The sequence below is a fragment of the Salmo salar genome, chromosome 12 (genome assembly GCF_965601325.2).
Source record: "Salmo salar chromosome 12, fSalSal1, whole genome shotgun sequence".
In the NCBI taxonomy this organism is placed as follows: Eukaryota; Metazoa; Chordata; class Actinopteri; order Salmoniformes; family Salmonidae; genus Salmo; species Salmo salar.
The window spans coordinates 19,614,381-19,635,201 of record NC_138302.1 but is presented as its reverse complement, the minus strand read 5'-3'; the positions used below and the strand labels follow the sequence as shown (position 1 = coordinate 19,635,201).

The 20,821-nt window shown below is 42.4% G+C and overlaps 1 long non-coding RNA gene across 1 annotated transcript; it reads right to left on the bottom strand.

Moving 5' to 3' along the window:
- Positions 1-19,181: 19,181 nt before the first annotated feature.
- Positions 19,182-20,424, bottom strand: LOC145859314 (uncharacterized). Its single transcript, XR_014379513.1, has 3 exons — positions 20,383-20,424; positions 20,173-20,253; positions 19,182-20,078 (listed from the first exon to the last, which is right to left on the bottom strand). It is a non-coding gene; the product is annotated as an uncharacterized LOC145859314 (long non-coding RNA).
- Between the last annotated feature and the right edge of the window lie 397 nt (positions 20,425-20,821).

The following is a 20,821-nucleotide window of genomic DNA, read 5'->3' as shown; positions in this document are numbered from 1 at the left end:
GGCGGCCAGCTCTAGGAAGAAACTTGGTGGTTCCAAACTTGCCTTTCTAAATCATGTCCAATCAATTGAATTTACCACAGGTGGACTCCAATTAAGTTGTAAAAACATCTCAAGCATGATCAATGGAAAGAGGATGCACCTGAGCTAAATTTCGAGTCTCATAGCAAAGGGTCTTAATACTTATGTTAAATAAGGTATTTCTGTTTTTTAATACATTTCTAAAAACCAGTTTTTGCTTTGTCAATATGGGGTATTGAGTGTAGATTGACGAGGAAAACAAATAATATAATCAATTTTGGAATAAGGCTGTAACTTAATAAAATGTGGAAAAAGTCAAGCGGTCTGAATACCTTCCGAATGCACTGTAGTCTAATGTAGCCTGTTGTCCATATATAGTCTAATGTAGCCTGTTGTCCAAATACTATTCTGTGAATGTAAAGTGGTAATGAAGTATAATGTCCATATAAATAACTCTGATATGGTTCAGGCTGTAGAGGTCTATGGATGACAGGAAGGTGATGCTGAGTCAGTTCATCTAAACCAACAACACTTACTGGTAGTGCAGAGAAACAAGAAGTAGCCTACTGTAAGTGTGAGTTCTGTGGTTGATACATCTAAAAGTAGTCTAGTCAGGGTTTTAAGAAATGTAAGACTTCGGCGATCTCATTTACAAAATAATCTCTAATGCCCTACTCAATAAATTAGATGCAGTCTCTCACTGTGCCATCCGTTTTGTCACCAAAGCCCCATATACTACCCACCACTGCGACCTGTACGCTCTCGTTGGCTGGCCCTCGCTTCATACTCGTCGCCAAACCCATTGGCTCCAGGTCATCTACAAGACCCTGCAAGGTAAAGTCCCCCTTATCTCAGCTCGCTGGTCACCATAGCAGCACCCACCTGTAGCACGCGCTCCAGCAGGGATATCTCTCTGGTCACCCCCAAAGCCAATTCCTCCTTCGGCCGCCTCTCCTTCTAGTTCTCTGCTGCCAATGACTGGAACGAACTACAAAAATCTCTGAAACTGGAAACACTTATCTCCCTCACTAGCTTTAAGCACCAGCTGTCAGATCAGCTCACAAATCACTGCACCTGTACATAGCCCATCTATAATTTAGCCCAAACAACTACCTCTTCCCCTACTGTATTTATTTATTTATTTATTTTGCTCTTTTGCACCCCATTATTTCTATTTCTACTTTGTACTTTCTTCCACTGCAAATCTACCATTCCAGTGTTTTACTTGCTATATTGTATTTACTTCGCCACCATGGCCTTTTTTGCCCTTATCTCACCTCATTTGCTCACTTTGTATATAGATGTATTTTCCTACTATATTATTGACTGTATGTTTGTGTTACTCCATGTGTAACTCTGTGTTGTTGTATGTGTGAAACTGCTTGCTTTATCTTGGCCAGGTCGCAATTGTAAATGAGAACTTGTTCTCAACTTGCCTACCTGGTTAAATAAAGGTTAAATAAAAAATTAACATGCATGAACAACATGTCAGAAAATATATTTTTAAAAGAGGCAAAATATGACCCATTCCCATTACTCCTGGTACTGAAGGTTCTAGTGTTCTAGACTAGAGCTCTCCCTACTGGCATCTCAACATTACTGCACTCTCTAGTCCTCATTTGAGGTCCTCATTCATTTGTGCAGTAATGGGAACAAAATAAAATGGAGGGTGTTCCTTCGTTCCAGCCAATACAATGAGTCCATCCTCCTATTTATCCGCTCACCAGCCTCCTCTGTTGTACAGTACTGGTAGTAGCTTTATCTAGCAGAGGCATCAATGAACATCACCATAGTCTGCTGTATTGACGGTGTAGTTTATTGTAGTCTGCTGTCCATAAATTATGCCATTTAGTAGACTCAACTATCCAAAGAAAATTACAGCCATGTGCATATATTTTACATATGGGTGGTCCTGGTAACCAAACCCATAACGTTGCAGGTGCCACGTTCTACCAACTGAGCTACAGAGAACCATATTCTGTATAGTCTAATGATGATATACAGATTTCTGATATAATTCAGGAGGCCTGTCAGAGGACAGACAGGAAAGTAGAACAGGGAATTGACACTGAGTGTGCATCTAAACCAACAAAACACAACCCACCATCACTGTGTCATGTTAATACTACTCCTAAACACAACCCACCATCACTGTCTCATGTTAACACTACTCCTAAACACAACCCACCATCACTGTGTCTCATGTTAATACTACTCCTAAACAAACAAACCAAAAAATAAATGCACATGAATAAACTAAACTAAACGCATCAACAGAGGCCAGGGCCATATTCAGGAAGTGTCTTAGAGTAGGAGTGCTGTTCCAGGATCAGATTTGCTTTTTAGATCATAATTTTATGGATCCTAGATCACCTCTCCTACTGAGGTTGTTCATGAATATGAACCCTGAAGTAACAGGCAAAACACAGGTCAAATTAAAACAAAAAGTTAAACGATACATTACCCTGAAATACTTGATGTATGACTAAAAACAAATTACCAAAAACAATATTTCAAGATATCTTCAAGTGTACTTACAGAGTGAAGTGAAGGGGAGAGGTCTTGAACAGTAGGTCAACTTCTTGGTAATGGTTGGAAACAAGAAGTAGTCTACTGTAAGTATTAGTAGAAGCAGGCGTAGCCTGTGTGAGTTCTGTGGTTGACACATTTTAAAAGTAGCCTAGTCAGGGCATTAACATGCAGCAACAGCATGTCACATAAGGGATGTTACTGTATCTAAATAGAAAATGGTCTAAAGTCAGCATACTGTAGTTGCATTTCTTTATTTGAGGAGTGGGCCTACATGTTTTACAAGAGACAAAATGTGACCCATTCCCATCACTCTTCATCAGCTGCATCAATGTGCTACTGAAGGTTCCATCACAAATTAACCCTTGTGTAGTCTTAACATTCTGTATACTCCCCTTGTCCTAAGGGTACAAAATTACCTGCCTTCACTAATCCCCTAAAATAAAGCAGCTTAATTGAATTTTAAACCCCAAATCTATTTTGCATTAACCTGTTATGGCTAGGGGGCAGTATTTTCACGGCTGGATAAAAAACGTACCCGATTTAATCTGATTATTAGTCCTGCCCAGAAACTAGAATATGCATATAATTATTAGCTTTGGATAGAAAACACTCCAAAGTTTCTAAAACTGTTTGAATGGTGTCTGTGAGTTTAACAGAACTCATTTGGCAGGCCAAAACGTGAGAAGATTCTGTACAGGAAGTACCCTGTCTGACCATTTCTTGAACTTCTTTGCCATCTCTATCCATTAAAGGATCTCTGCTCTAACGTGACACTTCCTACGTCTTCCATAGGCTCTCAGTGCCCGGGAAAAACCTGAATGTCGTCATTCCAGCCCCAGGCTGAAACACATTATCGCCTTTCTCAAGTGGCCGATCAAGGGACTGTGGGCTTAGGCGCGTGCACTGGCCGCCCCCGTCTTTGTGTTTTTTCCTCTGTTTACCGAAAAGGAGATTCCCGGTCGGAATATTATCGCTTTTTTTACGAGAGAAATTGCATAAAAATAGATTTTAGACAGCGGTTGACATGCTTCGAAGTACGGTAAGGGAATATTTAGCGCGCGACCCTGATTTACCATTTCGGATAGTTTCTGGAACGCACGAACAAAACGCCGCTATTCGGATATAACGATGGATGATTTTGGACCAAACCAACATTTGTTATTGAAGTAGCAGTCCTGGGAGTGCATTCTGACGAAGACAACAAAAGGTAATCAAACTTTTGTAATAGTAAATCTGATTTTGTTGAAGGCTAAACTTGCCGGGTGTCTAAATAGCTAGCCCGTGATGGCTGGGCTATGTACTTAGAATATTGCAAAATGTGCTTTCACCAAAAAGCTATTTTAAAATCGGACATATCGAGTGCATAGAGGAGTTCTGTATCTATAATTCTTAAAATAATTGTTATGCTTTTTGTGAACGTTTATCGTGAGTAATTTAGTAAATTGTTAGTAAATTCCCTGGAAGTTTGCGGGGGGTATGCTAGTTCTGAACGTCACATGCTAATGTAAAAAGCTGTTTTTTGATATAAATATGAACTTGATTGAACAAAACATGCATGTATTGTATAAAATAATGTCCTAGGTGTGTCATCTGATGAAGATCATCAAAGGTTAGTGCTGCATTTAGCTGTCTTCTGGGTTTTTGTGACATTATATGCTAGCTTGAAAAATGGGTGTCTGATTATTTCTGGCTGGGTACTCTGCTGACATAATCTAATGTTTTGCTTTCGCTGTAAAGCCTTTTTGAAATCGGACAGTGTGGTTAGATAAAGGAGAGTCTTGTCTTTAAAATGGTGTAAAATAGTCATATGTTTGAAAAATTGAAGTTTTTGCATTTTTGAGGTATTTGTAATTCGCGCCACTCTATACCATTGGATATTGGTGAGGCGTTCCGCTAGCGGATTACTTTGTTGATAGACCTTTGGCAGCGATTACAGCCTCAAGTCATCTTGGGTATGACATTATAAGCTAGGCACACCTGTATTTGGGGAGTTTCTTCACTGCAGATCCCCTCAAGCTGTGTCAGGTTGAATGGGGAGCATTGCTGCGCAGCTGTCTCTCCAGAGATGTTCGATCGGGTTCATGTCCGGGCTCTGGCTGGGCCACTCAAGGACATTCAGAGACTTGTCTTGAAGCCAATTATGCATTGTCTTGGCTGTGTGCTTAGGGTCGTTGACTTGTTGGAAGGTTAACCTTTGCCCCAGTCTGAGGTCCTGAGCTCTCCCGGAGCTGGTTTTCATCAATGATCTTTCTGTACTTTGCTCCATTCATCTTTGCCTCGATCCTTCCTAAACTCCCAGTCCCTGCGACTGAAAAACATCCCACAGGATGATGCTGCCACCACCATGCTTCACCGTAGGGATGGTGCCAGGTTTCCTCCAGACGTGACGCTTGGCATTCAAGGCCAAAGAGTTCAATCTTGGTTTAAACAGACCAGAGAATCTTGTTTCTCATGGTCTGAGAGTCCTTTAGGTGCCGTTTGGCAATCACCAAGCGGGCTTTCATGTGCCTTTTACTGAGGAGTGGCTTCTGTCTGGCCACTCAACCATAAAGGCCTGATCTGTGGAGTGCTGCAGAGATGGTTGTCCTTCGGGAAGGTTCTTGGTCACCTCCCTGAGGTGCTCCCCCGATTGCTCAGTTTGGCTCAGGGCGGCCAGCTCTAGGAAGAGTCTTGGTGGTTCCAAACTTCTTCCATTTAATAATGATAGATACCACTGTGTTCTGCGGGACCTTCAATGCTGCAGAATGTTTTGGTACCATTCCCCAGATCTGTGCCTCAACACAATCCTGTCTCTAAGCTCTATGGACAATTCCTTCGACTCCTGTCTTGGATTTTGCTCTGACATGCACTGTCAACTGTGGGATCATATATAGACAGATGTGTCTTTCCAAATCATGTCCAATCAATTGTATTCACCACAGGTGGACTCCAATCAAGTTGTATAAACATCTCAAGGACGATCAATGGAAACAGGATGCAACTGAGCTCAATTTCAAGTCCGATAGCAAAGGCCCTGAACACTTATGTAAATAAGGTATTTCTGTATTTGTTTTTTATAATTGACAAAACATTTCGCTTTGTGAATATGGGGTATTGTGTGTAAATTGATGAGGGAAATAATCAATTTAATCCGTTTTAGAATGAGTCTGTAATGTAACAAAATTTGGAAAAAGTCCAGAGGTCTGAATACTTTCCGAATGCACTGTAAATGGTTAAACATATTTCTATGTGGTGTTTTCTTTCTGAAATTAAGCGGAGCCAGTTCAGAAAATTAACCTGAGTGCCCGTCTCAGCTGACGCATCAGCAGAGATTGCACCAATTAGAGGCTAGTATCATTTACGTCCACCATATTTGGTGGTTTATTTAGGCTGACCAGGTCTGCTCACTCATCCTGCTGCCACTTGCTGCTACTATGAGCTGGCTTCTAGCTCCTCCCACCACCCCAGCCTCCACCAGTTAGGTTCTGTGTTCCTGCTGGGGGAGTGGTATAGCTTACTGCTACCCTGAAGGAGCAGAGCTAATGAATGGTTCAACATATTTCTACGTGAAATGTAATCAAATCTGGAAATGGCAAAATCTTATAGAAAAAGAGCAGAAGCATAATCTATCCCATTTATCATCTATATACATACTGTATTGATCATCTATATACATACTGTATTTATCATTAGGAGAACAATCTAAATTCCAGCATTTACTCAAAAGTTAAAGCTCATTGTCTGGTAAACCTAATAGATAAGAAAGTATTATGATAGTAAGAGAATAGTATTGTGAAGCCTCGCTTTGGTTTGATGCTGTAGCTCTTCAGGTTATGTGGTGGTTCTCTTCAATCCAGGTAATGTGGTGGTTCTCTTCAATCCAGGTTCTGTGATGGTTCTCTTAAGTTCTCATAATCAGAGGACTAAGTGTCTATCTGAGGGGCTGTGTCATTGGGGAGTCCCTCACATTCTGAAAGAAGACACATTGAATGAGAACTTGATGAACCAGTCCCTCTAACATTTTTATGTACACGGACACACAAACACACAAACTGCATTATAACAGACTTACTGCCAGGGTGTCATACTCTTCATGTCCAGAGCTGTGTACGTCTCACTGTTAGGATCAGGATGGAGACACTGTCGAGAGAGAGAGAGAGAGAGACACAGAAACAGAGAGAGACACAGAAACACAAATACTCATACATACATGTATTTGCTTCCTGCCTGTGTCTGCTGCATTGGTATTGAAATAACTTTGGTTGTTGACATTATTACCTGTGTGTCTGCTGTGGCATCACTTCCTCCTGTGTGTCTCCTGTAATGAGGGACAGAGTGAGCTCTGCTCTCTACTGACCTCTAGTGGAGGTTGATGTGTAACTAACAGTATATCTCAATGAAAGACTCACCTCTTCAGAGTACAGTAGATGGTGAGTAGAAGAGCTCCAGCAGTCAGGACAGCCCCCACCCCCACCACAGGAACCCAGGGAAACACTGCTGCAGTATCATGGGTTTATAAATGCATGATGTCAGAATGAAATCTGTAAAATTACAGAGCACCAACAATGGACAGAATGTGACATACTTACATATAACATTAACATGGACAGGGATAGTCTCTCTCCCTATAATGTTCAGAGCCTCACAGTAGTATCCCTCTCTGTCCTCAGAGCTGATGTTAGTGATGCTGTAACTCTGTCCTGATGCTTTTGGTGAGGTTACATTCTTCTTGTACCAGGTGTATTTGTCCACAGGTGGGTTGGCATCACTGCTGCAGGTCAGAGTCACTGAACTGCCCTCCACTATTTCACCAGAGGGACTGACTGACACTGAGGTGCTCTTTGGGCCGTCTGGTGGACAGTATGTAGCAAAACGGTGTTTTAAAACAGTGTTTAACATGAGGAACATCATGACATTTGGACTTATGATTGTATGAGTGAAATAAAATATAAAATGTGTCAATCTCAGATCAAAAGAGAAGGATTGGTGTACTTACAATGAACATCTACATGCACAGAAGTAGAGTTGAGACATCCATATTTATTCTCAGCCTCACAGCAGTATTCTCCTCTGTCCTCGGAGATGATGTTAGTGATGCTGTAACTCTGTCCTGATGCTTTTGGTGAGGCTGCATTCTTCTTGTACCAGGTGTATTTGTCCACAAGTGGGTTGGCATCACTGCCGCAGGTCAGAGTCACTGAACTGCCCTCTACTATTTCACCAGAGAGGCTGACTGATGCTGAAGTGTTCTTTGGGCCATCTGATGAAGGACCATTAAAAATACATTTACATCTTGGTTGTATTATATATTATCTTGGCTTTCTGGAGACATTAGATTTAGCAAATAAAGTACATCGGGGCATTTTACAAGATAGATTAAAATAATTACATTGAGAAAAATGAAAAGCACATGCTCTGAGGTTCCAACATGATGTCACTTAATAAAGAATACAACTGGAGATAGATCAAAAATAATTACAATGTTAATGTACCAAACTAATGATTTAAACCCCATGTACTTACATCTGACACAGAGTCTCTTCAGCAGAGGAGAGATCCTCATGGCTTTCTACAGCACAGGAGTATCTGCCTGTATGCTCACTGCTGACTGAGAATAGGATATAGACAGGAGAGTAGGTGTTGCTGTTTGGTATAGGCTGTCCATTCTTATACCAACTGTAGGCTGTGATGGGGTCCAGTGTACATATGGTTCTATATGTCAGTGTGACATTCTCCCTCTCTGACACAGATGTAGGATCCATCTCCAACACAACATCTGGAGTAAAAGGAAACAAGGCATTAATATACTCCGGAATATACAATATATACGAAGGTATGTGGTCACCCCTTCAAATGAGTGGATCCAGCTATTTCAGCCACACCTGTTTCTGACAGGTGTATAAAATCAACCACACCGCCATGCAATCTCCATAGACAAACATTGGAAGTAGAATGGCCTTACTGAGGAGCTCAGTGACTTTCAACATGGCACCGTCATAGGATGCCACCTTTACAACAAGTCAGTTTGTCAAAGTTTTGCCCTGCTAGAGCTGCCCGGTCAACTGTAAGTGCTGTTATTGTGAAGTGGAAACGTCTAGGCGCAACAACGGCTCAGCCGCGAAGTGGTAGGCCACACAAGCTCACAGAACGGGACCGCCGAGTGCTTAAGCGCGTAAAATTTGTCTGTCCTCGGCTGCAACACTCCCTACCGAGTTCCGAACTACCTCTGGAAGCAACATCAACACAACAACTGTTCGTCGGGAGCTTCATGAAATGGTTCCCATGACAGAGCAGCCAAGAGTCGGCTGGAGTGGTGTAAAGCTCGCCACCATTGGACTCTGGAGCGGTGTAAACACGTTTTCTGAAGGGATGAATCACGCGTCACCATCTTTCAGTCTGAAGGACGAATCTGGGTTTGGCAGATGCCAGGTGAACGCTACCTGCCCAAATGCATAGTGCCAACTGTAATGTTTGGTGGAGGAGGAATAATGGTCTTGGACTGTTTTTTATGGTTCGGGCTAGGCCCCTTAGTTCCAGTGAAGGGAAAACTTAACACTACAGTGCACAATGACATTCTAGATGATTCTATGCTTCCAACTTTGTGCTAACAGTTTGGGGAAGGCCCTTTCCTGTTTCAGCCTGACAATGCCCCTGTGCACAAAGCGAAGTCCATACAGAAATGGTTTGTCGAAGTTTGTGGAAGAATTTAACTGGCCTGCACAGATTCCTGACCTCAATCTCACCTTTGGGATGAATTGGAACGCACACTGCGAGCCAGGCCTAATTGCCCAACAACAGTGCCGACCTCACTAATGCTGTTGTGGCTGAATGGAAGCAATGTTCCAACATCTAGTGGAAAGTCTTCCCAGAAGACAACCCGTCCTGGCTGGATGGAACTAGTAGCCCTGCACGAGCGGGGTGCTTGTACAGGGCGGACTAGGCTGTGCAGGGGCCTGATGGTAGCCGTGCGTAGAGCGGGAGTTGGGTAGCCTGGTCCTCGGAGGCGTACCGGCGACCAGATGCGCTGCGCAGGCATCCTCCTACCAGGCTGGATGCCCGCTCTAGCACGGCACCTGCGAGGGGCATGTTGTCCATATACTATTCTGTGAATATAAAGTGCTAATGAAGGACATACAGTATAATGTCCATATAAATAACTCTGATATGGTTCAGTCTGTAGAGGTCTATGGATGACAGGAAGGTGATGCTGAGTTAGTTCATCTAAACCAACAACACTTACTGGTAGTGCAGAGAAACAATAAGTTGCTTACTGTAAGTGTGAGTTCTGTGGTTGACACATTTTAAAAGTAGCCTAGTCAAGGCATAAAGACATTAACATACATTAACAGTATGTCAGAACAGGGTTGCCTTTCTTATTCTTCTGAGGAGTGGGCCCTACATTTTTAAAAGAGGCAAAATATGACCCATTCCCATCACTCCTCATCAGCTGCTTCAAAGTGTAACTGAACGTTCCAGTATCTAGACTAGAGTTCTCCCTACTGGCATCTCAACAATTACTGCAGCGTCTCTTCATACGATGGCCAGTTATATAATGCCACTTTCATATTCAGTTACACTGACTGTGTCCCAAATGGCACCCTATGTGCCCTGGTCAATAGCAGTACACTATTAAGGGAAAAGGGTGCCATTTGGGACACAGACACTGTTGGCCATTATGTATAGTACCGGTACCTAATAATAATGTCCTCAATAATGTTGGGCTAATAACAACATAATAACAACATAACAAACTAATGAAACGTGACACTGGCTTGAAAAAGTCACATTTAATAAGCACACAAACATTGATGTCTGTACCTCAGAACATGCCACTATCATATTATGTTACAGTGTTGGCCCTTGTGAACAGCAGATGGAGCTGCAGTGGATGGCAGCTGAATTACAGGCTTTTGACCTACTCTGCTGTTTTGTGTATTTTTTACGCTAATCTTAATAACTTTCCTCTGACCGAAAACATCTTCCGGACATCAGCACAGTGATCACTTATCTTGATATGGACAAACATTTCTACTTCAACGAGATGGCAATTATTGACGTTCTGCTTACTCCGGACCAGGCCCTAATCCCCCGGGACTCGAAAGAGGAGATGGGGGCGATAGAGAGGCAAGCGAGCAGGCATCCTGATGAGATTATTCGGCGATCAAATAGACCGCCATTGCCCTCTGTTGTATTGTAAATAAGAATTAGGTTAAAACTGACTTGCCAAGTTAAATAAAGGTTAAATAGAAAATAAATAAATATTGGCAAACGTGCAATCACTGGAGAACAAACTGGATGAGCTATGTTCTATCCTATCACCGGGACCTGGAAAACTGTAATATCATACGTTTTTCTTGAGTTATACATCTTGCTGGTTTGTCTACACAATAAAATTCTGCTTTCTAGAAACTTAAAGGGTTATTTGTCTGCCGCCATCGGAGAACCCTTTCAAGAAACCTTTTGGTTCCAGGAAGAACCTTTTTGAATTACAGGTAGAACCTTTTGGGGTTCCATGTAGAACCCTTTCCACAGAGTGTTCTACATGTAACTGAAAGGGGTTCTACCTGGAACCAAAGAGGGTTCTATCTAGAACTTAAAAGGAACCCTTTTGGAACCCTTTTCTCTAAGAGTGTATGCATCTTCAAGAATGGATGGTAGACTCTGGTAAGTCGAAGGGAGGAGGGGTGTGTCTCTTTGTTAAGGAAGTCTCAAGGTTTTGCTTGCCTGAGTTAGAATACCTTGTGATAAACAGTAGAAAATTCTGTTTACCAAGAGAGTTGTCATCTACACTGAAAAAAACAACATTTTACTGACTTACAGTTCATATAAGGAAATCAGTCAATTGAAATGAATGTATTAGGCCCTAATCTATCGATTTCACATGACTGGGAATACACATATGCATCTGTTGGTCACAGATACCATTAAAAATAAGTAGGGGTGTGGATCAGAAAACTAGTGTGACCACCATTTGTCTCATGCAGTGCGACACATCTCCTTCGCATAGAGTTGATCAGGCTGTTGACTGTGGCCTGTCGAATGTTGTCCAACTAATCTATAATGGCTGTGCGAAGTTGCTGAATATTGGCAGGAACTGGAACACGCTGTCGTACTCATCGATCCAGAGCATCCAAAGCATTCTCAAAAGGAGACTGGTGAGTATGCAGGCCATAGAAGAACTGGGACATTTTCAGCTTCCAGGAATTGTTTACAATCCTTGCGACATGGGGCCATGCATTATGATACTGAAACATGAGGTGACAGTGGCGGATGAATAGCACAACAATGAGCCTCAGGATCTCATCACAGTATCTCTCTGTATTCAAATTGACATCGATTGTTGTCTGTAGCTTATGCCTGCCCATACCATAACCCCACCGCAACCATGGGACACTCTGTTCACATGTTGGCATCAGCAAAACGCTTGCCCAGACTACGCCATACACGCTGTCTGCCATCTGCCCAGTACAGTTGAAACCGGAATTAATCCATGAAGAGCACTCTTCTCCAGCATGCCAGTGGCCATCGAAGGTGAGTATTTGCCCACTGAAGTCGATTACGATGCCAAACAGCTGTCAGGTCAAGACCCTAGTGAGGACGAAGAGCATGCAGATGAACTTCCCTGAGACAGTTTATGACAGTTTATGCAGATATTCTTCAGTTGAGGAAAGCAACAGTTAAATCAGCAGTCCAGGTGGCTCTTCTCAGCCCATCCTGCAGGTGAAGAAGCTGAATGTGGAGGTCTTGGGCTGGTGAGGTTTCACGTGGTCTGCGGTTCTGAGGCCGGTTGGACGCACTGCCAAATTCTCTAAAACGGCGTTGGTGGCGGCATATGGTAGAGAAATTAACATTCAATTATCTGGCAACAGTTCTGGTTTACATTCCTAAAGTTCTGGTTTACATTCCTAAAGTTTACATTCCTAAAGTCAGCATGCCTCAAAACTTGAGACATCTTTGGCATTGTGTTTTGTGACAAAACTGCACAATGTAGAGTGGCCTTTTAATTGTCCCCAGCACAAGTTGCACCTGTGTAATGATCATACTGTTTAATCAGCTTCTTGATATGCCACACCCATCAGGTGGATGGAATATCTTAGCAAAGGAAAAATGCTCACGAACAGGGATGTAAACAAATTTGTGCGGAAATGTTTTTAAGAAATAAGCTTGTTGTGTTTATGGAACATTTCTGGGATCTTTTATTTCAGTTCATGAAACATTGGATCAAAACTTTACATGCTCCGTTTATATTTTTGCTCAGAATATATTTTTCATAATTTTCTATTTACCATCACAAATCCATGCTGTCACTAAGACCTCACTCAACAAGCTATGAAGAGCCATAAGCAAACAAAAAATTACACATTTAGAGGCAGAGTTTCTCATGGAAGGTGATTTTAATGCAGGAAAACAAACACTTTTACATAATTTTTACCAGCATGTCACCTGTGAAACTAGGGGCGACAAAACTCTGGATCACTTTTACTCCACACACGTATAAAAGGCCCTCCCTTGCCCTCCCTTTGGCAAAACCGCTTTCAAGTAGTGGGACACTAATCCGGACACTTATACGAAATCTCGCTGCGACCTAGGTTAAGCAATCAAACCGTTAAAGCGTCAATACAGGACTAAGGTTGAATCCTACTATGCTGGCTCTGAAGCTTGAAGGATGTGGCAGGGCTTGCAAACTATCACGGATTCCAAAGGGATATCCAGCCGCGAGCTGCCCAGTTACACAAGCTTATCAGACGAGCTACAGTAAATGCCTTCTATGCTCGCTTCGACGCAAGCAACACTGAACCACGCATGAGAGTACCAGATGTTCCAGACGACTGTGTGATACAATCAGACATATGCCAACACACACATAACATGAGCACACATGTATACTGATACTAACACCACACACACAAAAACACACAGACACACGCACACACACACACACACTTTCACCACATATGCTGCTGCTACTACTCCACATAAGCTGCTGCTACATCTTAATCTATTATCTGTCCTGATGCCTAGCCACTTTGCTCCTACCTATGGGGTGGCAGGTAGCCTAGAGGTTAAGAGCGCTGGTTCGAATCCCTGAACAGGCTAGTTGGAAAAATATGCAGTTCTGTCCTTGAGCAAGGCAGTTAACCCCCAACAACAACTGATCCCTGGCGCCGATGACGTCGATTAAGGCAGCCCCCCCCCCCGTGCTGCTCTGTTTCAGAGGGGTTGGGTTAAATGTAGAAGACACATTTCAGTTGAATGCCTTCAGTGGTGCCTTCAGTCATGCAACTGACTAGGTATCCCCCTTGCCCTTATATGTATGTACATAAACACCTCAATTACCTCATATCCCTGCACATCAACTAGGTACTTGATTTGATTTGGTAAATAGACATGTTATTTTTACTTGTTATTCACTGAGTATTTATTCCTTGTGTCACTATTTACATTGTTTTACTCTGCATTGTTGGAAATATACCCATTAGTAAGCATTTCAATCCAGCTTCACAGTAATATTCTCCAATGTCTTCAGATCTGATGTTGGTGTTGCTGTAACTTTGTCCTGATACTATTGGTGAGGCTACATTCTTCTTGTACCAGGTGTATTTGTCTACAGGTGGGTTGGCATCACTGCTGCAGGTCAGAGTCACTGAACTGCCCTCCACTATTTCACCAGAGGGACTGACTGACACTATGGTCTTTGGTTTATCTGATGTAAAATACAGTGGATTTAGTCAACATAATATTAACAATGAGGAAAATAAATATATTTTTTATCTATAATGATGATTGGTAAGTAAGACCTGTCTCTTTTGCTTGAATGTAGAATACTGAACTATTGTACTGTATATCCCCACAGTGTATATACTCACACACTGCAGGAGAGCTGAGATCCTCATGGCGTTTTACAGCACAGGAGTAACTGTCTTCATCCTCACTGCTGATGGAGTACATGGAGTTGCATCTACAGATGTACTATCCAGACCATCCAATTAAAGTGTGACCAAAAAACAATTTCACTGTAAATCCCTTTATCACTGAGTTATCACTGTAATACACAGATGGAAGACATCCTACGTTATACAGACTATACAAACCAAGACAATTCTCCATAACTAAATGTAATTCGACGGTTTAGCTATATTGAATGTAACTGTCCCTGTGACAGACAGAGAGACTCCAGGATCACCAGTATATAGAATGTTACTGTACCTGTTACAGACAGAGAGACTCCAGGATCACCAGTATATAGAATGTTACTGTACCTGTTACAGACAGAGAGACTCCAGGATCACCAGTATATAGAATGTTACTGTACCTGTGACAGACAGAGTGACTCCAGGATCACCAGTATATAGAATGTTACTGTACCTGTTACAGACAGAGAGACTCCAGGATCACCAGTATATAGAATGTTACTGTACCTGTGACAGACAGAGTGACTCCAGGATCACCAGTATATAGAATGTTACTGTACCAGTAACAGACAGAGTAACTCCAGGATCACCAGTATATAGAATGTTACTGTACCTGTGACAGACAGAGTGACTCCAGGATCACCAGTATATAGAATGTTACTGTACCTGTTACAGACAGAGAGACTCCAGGATCACCAGTATATAGAATGTTACTGTACCTGTGACAGACAGAGTAACTCCAGGATCACCAGTATATAGAATGTTACTGTACCTGTAACAGACAGAGTGACTCCAGGATCACCAGTATATTTCCCTCCAGTCTGATCTGTTATAAATCTTTAGAGTCTTTCTCTCTCAGGTCTGTGATTGTCAGAGTGTGACCATTCTTATTATCTCTATGGTAAATCACACAACCTTTGTGGTCTGGGTCATCACTCAGAGTCACGGTATAAAGTTTGGTAAACCAGAATTTTTTTGTGACTGTATAACCTCTGGGATATGTGTAAGAGCAGGACAGCTCCACTGTTGAGCCCTTCAAGGTACAGATAGTCTGAGTGGTGTAAGTCACACTCCAGACATACTGACCCAGTACCACTGAAACACAGTCACACATTATAGTGATTATACATTACAGACCCATTTGCTCACACTAACAGCGTTTGTCCATACTTTGTTGCCGTACAGTAGTTGTTGAGTTGAGTGTGAATGGAAACCACAGAAAGGGCCTAAGCATCACTCAGTGAGGTGTGAAAGACAACTATTCCAGAAAACAGAATAAGCCCCTAACAGATGATGTCACTGAACACACCAGAATAACATTAAGATAACATTACTAAAACAGTTATGAATGAGACCTTACCTGCTACAGACCAGAGAAAGACCACCAACACACTTCCTGCTGTTCTCAAGGCCATTGTTGCATCTCCCACCCTGCAGTCTTAGAAACATAAACAACAACTCACTCTATAGCTGGTGAATAACTCCACCTGATACATTAAAACAGTCCAGGGTCCATATTCTCAGAGTAGACTAGGAGAGCTGATCTAGGATCAGTTTAGCCTTTTAGATCATTATTATATGAACCGGTAGGACCTGATCCTACATCAGCACTCCTACTCTTAGACACTTAATGAATACTGGCCCTGATGTAACAACCAAAACAGAGGTAAAAAATGTAAGTAAAAATAAAATGATACAGTACGTATACACAAGTATATGATTTAGTGATTTTAGTGATTGATTGACACGTTGTGAAAGTAGTCAGGGATTTAAGACAATCACATGCATCAACAGCATGTCAGAAAGGGATGTACTGCTAAAGACTGCATAGCTATTTGCATTTCTTCATTTGAGGAGTGGGTCTACATTTTTTTAAAGAGGCTAAATGCAGCCCATTTTCAATGTAGTGTTTTCTTTCAATACAGATCCATAACAAAGTGTTGACTGTTCTATATGGTCTCTTAATGTGTTTACTCACATAATGTGTGTCACGTCCTGACCAGTAAAGGGGTTATTTGTTCTTATTAGTTTGGTCAGGACGTGGCAGGGGGTATTTGTTTTATGTGGTTCAGGGTGTGTTTGAGTAAGTGTTCATGTAGAGGGGTATTTGATTTATTAGTCCGGGGTTTTTTGGTTAGTTCTATGTTGTTAGTTCTATGTCTGTGCTAGGGTATTGTATTTCTATGTTTAGGTATGGGGATTGGGGCCTTCAATTGGAGGCAGCTGTCTATCGTTGCCTCTGATTGAAGGTCCTATATTTAGGAGTGTGTTTGTTTTGGGAATTGTGGGAGATTGTTTCTTGTTTTGCTGTATGCCTGACGAGACTGTCTAGTTCGTTTGTTTTTGTATACCTTGTTTGTGTTTTTCCTTCTTCACTAATAAAAAGAAGATGAGTATACATTTACCCGCTGCGTTTTAGTCTACACCCTACGACACCCATGACAATGTGACCCATCCCTCATCATCTCCATCAAAGTGCAACTGAAGGTTCCTGTGTTCTAGACTAGAGCTCTCCGTACTGGCATCTCAACATTACTGCAGCCTCCTGTCTCTCTTCATATGTCCCAATCATGTCCTCATCCATTTGGATCAAAAACAGAATAACAAACTGGTAATAAGGTCCCTGAGACTGAGGTCCCGATTCCCAACCCTTTCCCAAGTGTGTTCTAACATGCAGATAGAAACATAGATACTGAACTAAAACAGATAGAAATGGGGCATGATGGTCATACGTTTTGAAGAGGTCCAACATGTGTTTCTCAGTGAGGTCCATGGTGACGTACCCCACCCAGAGACAGGGACAGGGGTCCCCCTGAGGATGAGAGGAAGGGAGGGGACCATGGTCAGAATAAATCCACGACAGCAACCTTACAACAACAGAACATTATGAATGTGACCTAAATGGCACCCTATCCCCTACACAGTGCACTGTTTGACCAAGACCATGAGGCTCTGGTTGAAAGTAGTGCACTATGTAGGAATAGGGTGCTATTCTGGACAGTCTATAGAACCTATAACTGTAGGTATATATACACTCACGTTAAATTATGTATAATTTAGATATGGAATAACCAAACAACAGACTCGGTGTGATTTCAGTGAACTTAGCCGGTCTGTAATGATGAGAACCTTGTCTTAGACCTGGAGATTCATGTTAGCTCCTGGAGCTAATGCCTAGACTTTAGCTCAGTGGGATAACATGGTCTAGAGTCTCACTAACAACCCAGGTATGACACCCAGAGATAAACATACACACCCAGTAGAGTCCCGAGGGGAGGAGAAGTCCACCACTGGAGTCCCGAGGGGAGGAGAGGTCCACCACTGGAGTCCCGAGGGGAGGAGAGGTCCACCACTGGAGTCCCGAGGGGAGGAGAGGTCCACCACTGAAGTCCCGAGGGGAGGAGAGATCCACCACTGGAGTCCCGAGGGGAGGAGAGGTCCACCACTGGAGTCCTGAGGGGAGGAGAGGTCCACCACTGGAGTACCGAGGGGAGGAGAGATCCACAACTGGAGTTCTGAGGGGAGGAGGGGTCCACCACTGGAGTCCTGAGGGGAGGAGAGGTCCACCACTGGAGTACCGAGGGGAGGAGGGGTCCACAACTGGAGTTCTGAGGGGAGGAGGGGTCCACAACTGGAGTCCTGAGAGGGGAGCCGAGAGCAGCCTGCACCGTGGTAAACTTCTCCAGCAGCAACTATCTCTGCACCTCCTCAAAACCCAGATCCTACAGGAGAAAGAGAGAGACAGAAAACCAAACCTCAGCTTCAGACACATTGCGTTATCCAACTCTACTACCACCAACTCCATTACGCTGGAGTCTGACCCCTGTCTCCCCTCACCATGAGCTGCAGGACCTTGCAGTTGAAGACCTCAGTGGAGGACTCATCTCACTCCTGATCCAGCTTTAACTCCTGATCCATGGCCTGTTCTGCCTCACCATACAGCTGGAGAGAGAAGATGGGAGGGATGGGAGGAGGGGTGAGTGAGAGGAGGTAGAGGGGAGGGAGAGAGGATGGGGGAGAGAGGGGAGATGAAGCGAGAGAGAGCAGGGGGGAAGAGAGGGGAGATAAAATGAAGGAAAAGAGATTGAGAGTCAGATTTCACCGACAGACACACACACTGTCAGCAATTTCCACTTTCACAGTAGAGAGCTCAGACACTGACCTTTAACCCCATCAGTGCACTTCCCTTGAGGAAGTATCCCTTTGGCCAATCAGGGGCGAGCTGGATGGACTTCTGAGCGTCTGATAGGGCAGAGGGGTAGAGCTCCAGACACCATTAGGAGTACAAACCATTCCCAAAGAAATAAGATCAAAGTAGAAATAGTCCATCCAGATCATTACCACCCAGGAAATCTGTTTGACAACTTACATTAGAGTACTCCTGCAGTAGTCTAGGGAGCAACATACCCGTACCACACGAATCTGGCAAGGTCTAGACGTGTGTGTGTGTGTGTGTGTGTGTGTGTGTGTGTGTGTGTGTGTGTGTGTGTGTGTGTGTAGCCACTCATGGTTATTTGGTTCAATGGCACCATCATGTGTCCAACAGGCAGAAATACAAGAAACAAGCTGAATGGATAGTTATGATTCAATGTAAATTAACAAAAGAATCAATTATTTGTTGTCTATATTTGAGCTTATTTACAACATGTAGTCAATATATCTAAAATACGTAATAATTAATAATATTATGACACTGAACAATATGGTATTACATAATATAAAATATAAAATGCCCAATAATATCTGACAGCAATACGAAGTAAAACGTATTTAACACATCAGGAGCAACTCGAGAGCTACAAATATTTAAAATCTCCTGTCAATATAATTCCTTTTTGTGTCACTAAGACAAGCCAAAACTTTATATGTTATAAAAATCTGGAATTGATAAAATCCCATGAAAAAAGATAAGCAATACAATCTATAGACAGTAAACAGATAAGTTGACATTTTGAGCCTGTAATCGAACCTACAAATGCTGATGCTCCAGATACTCAACTAGTCTAAAGAAGGCCAGTTTCATTGCTTCTTTAATCAGACAACAGTTTTCAGCTGTGCTAACATAATTGCAATATGGTTTTCTAATGATTAATTAGCCTTTTACAATTTTAAACTTGGATTAGCTAACACAACGTGCCATTGGAACACAGGAGTGATGGTTGCTGATAATGGGCCTCTGTGCACCTATGTAGATATTCCATAAAACATCTGCCATTTCCAGGTACAATATTAATTTACCACATTAACAGTGTCTACACTGCATTTCTGATCAATTTGATGCTATTTTAATGGACAACATTTTTTGCTTTTCTTTCAAAAACAAGTACATTTTAAGTGACCCCAAACTTTTGAACGGTAGTGCACATACTGTATTTATCATTAGGAGAACAATCTAAATTCCATCATTTACTCAAAAGTTAAAGCTCATTGTCTTAAACATTCTAGATTAGAAAGCAATATGATAGTAATAGAATAGCATTGTGAGGCCTAGCTTTGGTTTGATGCTGGAGCTCTTCAGTCCAGGTTCTGTGGTGGTTCTCTTCAGTCCAGGTTCTGTGGTGGTTCTCTTCATTTCTCATAATCGGAGAGCTCAGTATCTATCTGAGGGGCTGTGTCACTGGGGAGTCCCCTCACATTCTGAAAGAAGACACATTGAATGAGCACTTTACACAGCACTCCCTCTAACACTGTTATGTACATGGACACACAAACTGCATTATAAGCGACTTACTACAAGGGTGTCATACTCTGATGACCTGGTCTTCATGTTCAGAGCTGTGTACGTCTCACTGTTAGGATCAGGATGGACACTCTGTTGAGAGAGACACAGAAACACAAACACTCAATACGGCATAAAACACAAATACATGAATCCATTCACTTACTGTCTATGTCTGTGGTATTATAGGATTGAAATAACTTAGGTTTTTGACATTATTACCTGTGTGTCTGCTGTGGCATCACTTCCTCCTGTGGATCTCCTGTAATGAGGGACAGAGTGAGTTCTGCTCTCTACTGACCTCTTGTGGAGTTTGATATGTTACTAATACAGTATATGTAGATGGCTGTCTCACCTCTTCATATAGCAGTAGATGGTGACTAGAAGAGCTCCAGCAGTCAGGACAGCCCCCACCACCACCACCACCACAGGAACCCAGGGAAACACTGCTGTAGTATCATGAGATTATAAATGCATGGTGGAGATACGACAGAGGAAACCAGGGAAACACTGCTGTAGTATCATGAGATTATAAATGCATGGTGGAGATATGACAGAGGAAACCAGGGAAACACTGCTGTAGTATCATGAGATTATAAATGCATGGTGGAGATATGACATAGAGGAAACCAGGGAAACACTACTGTAGTATCATGAGATT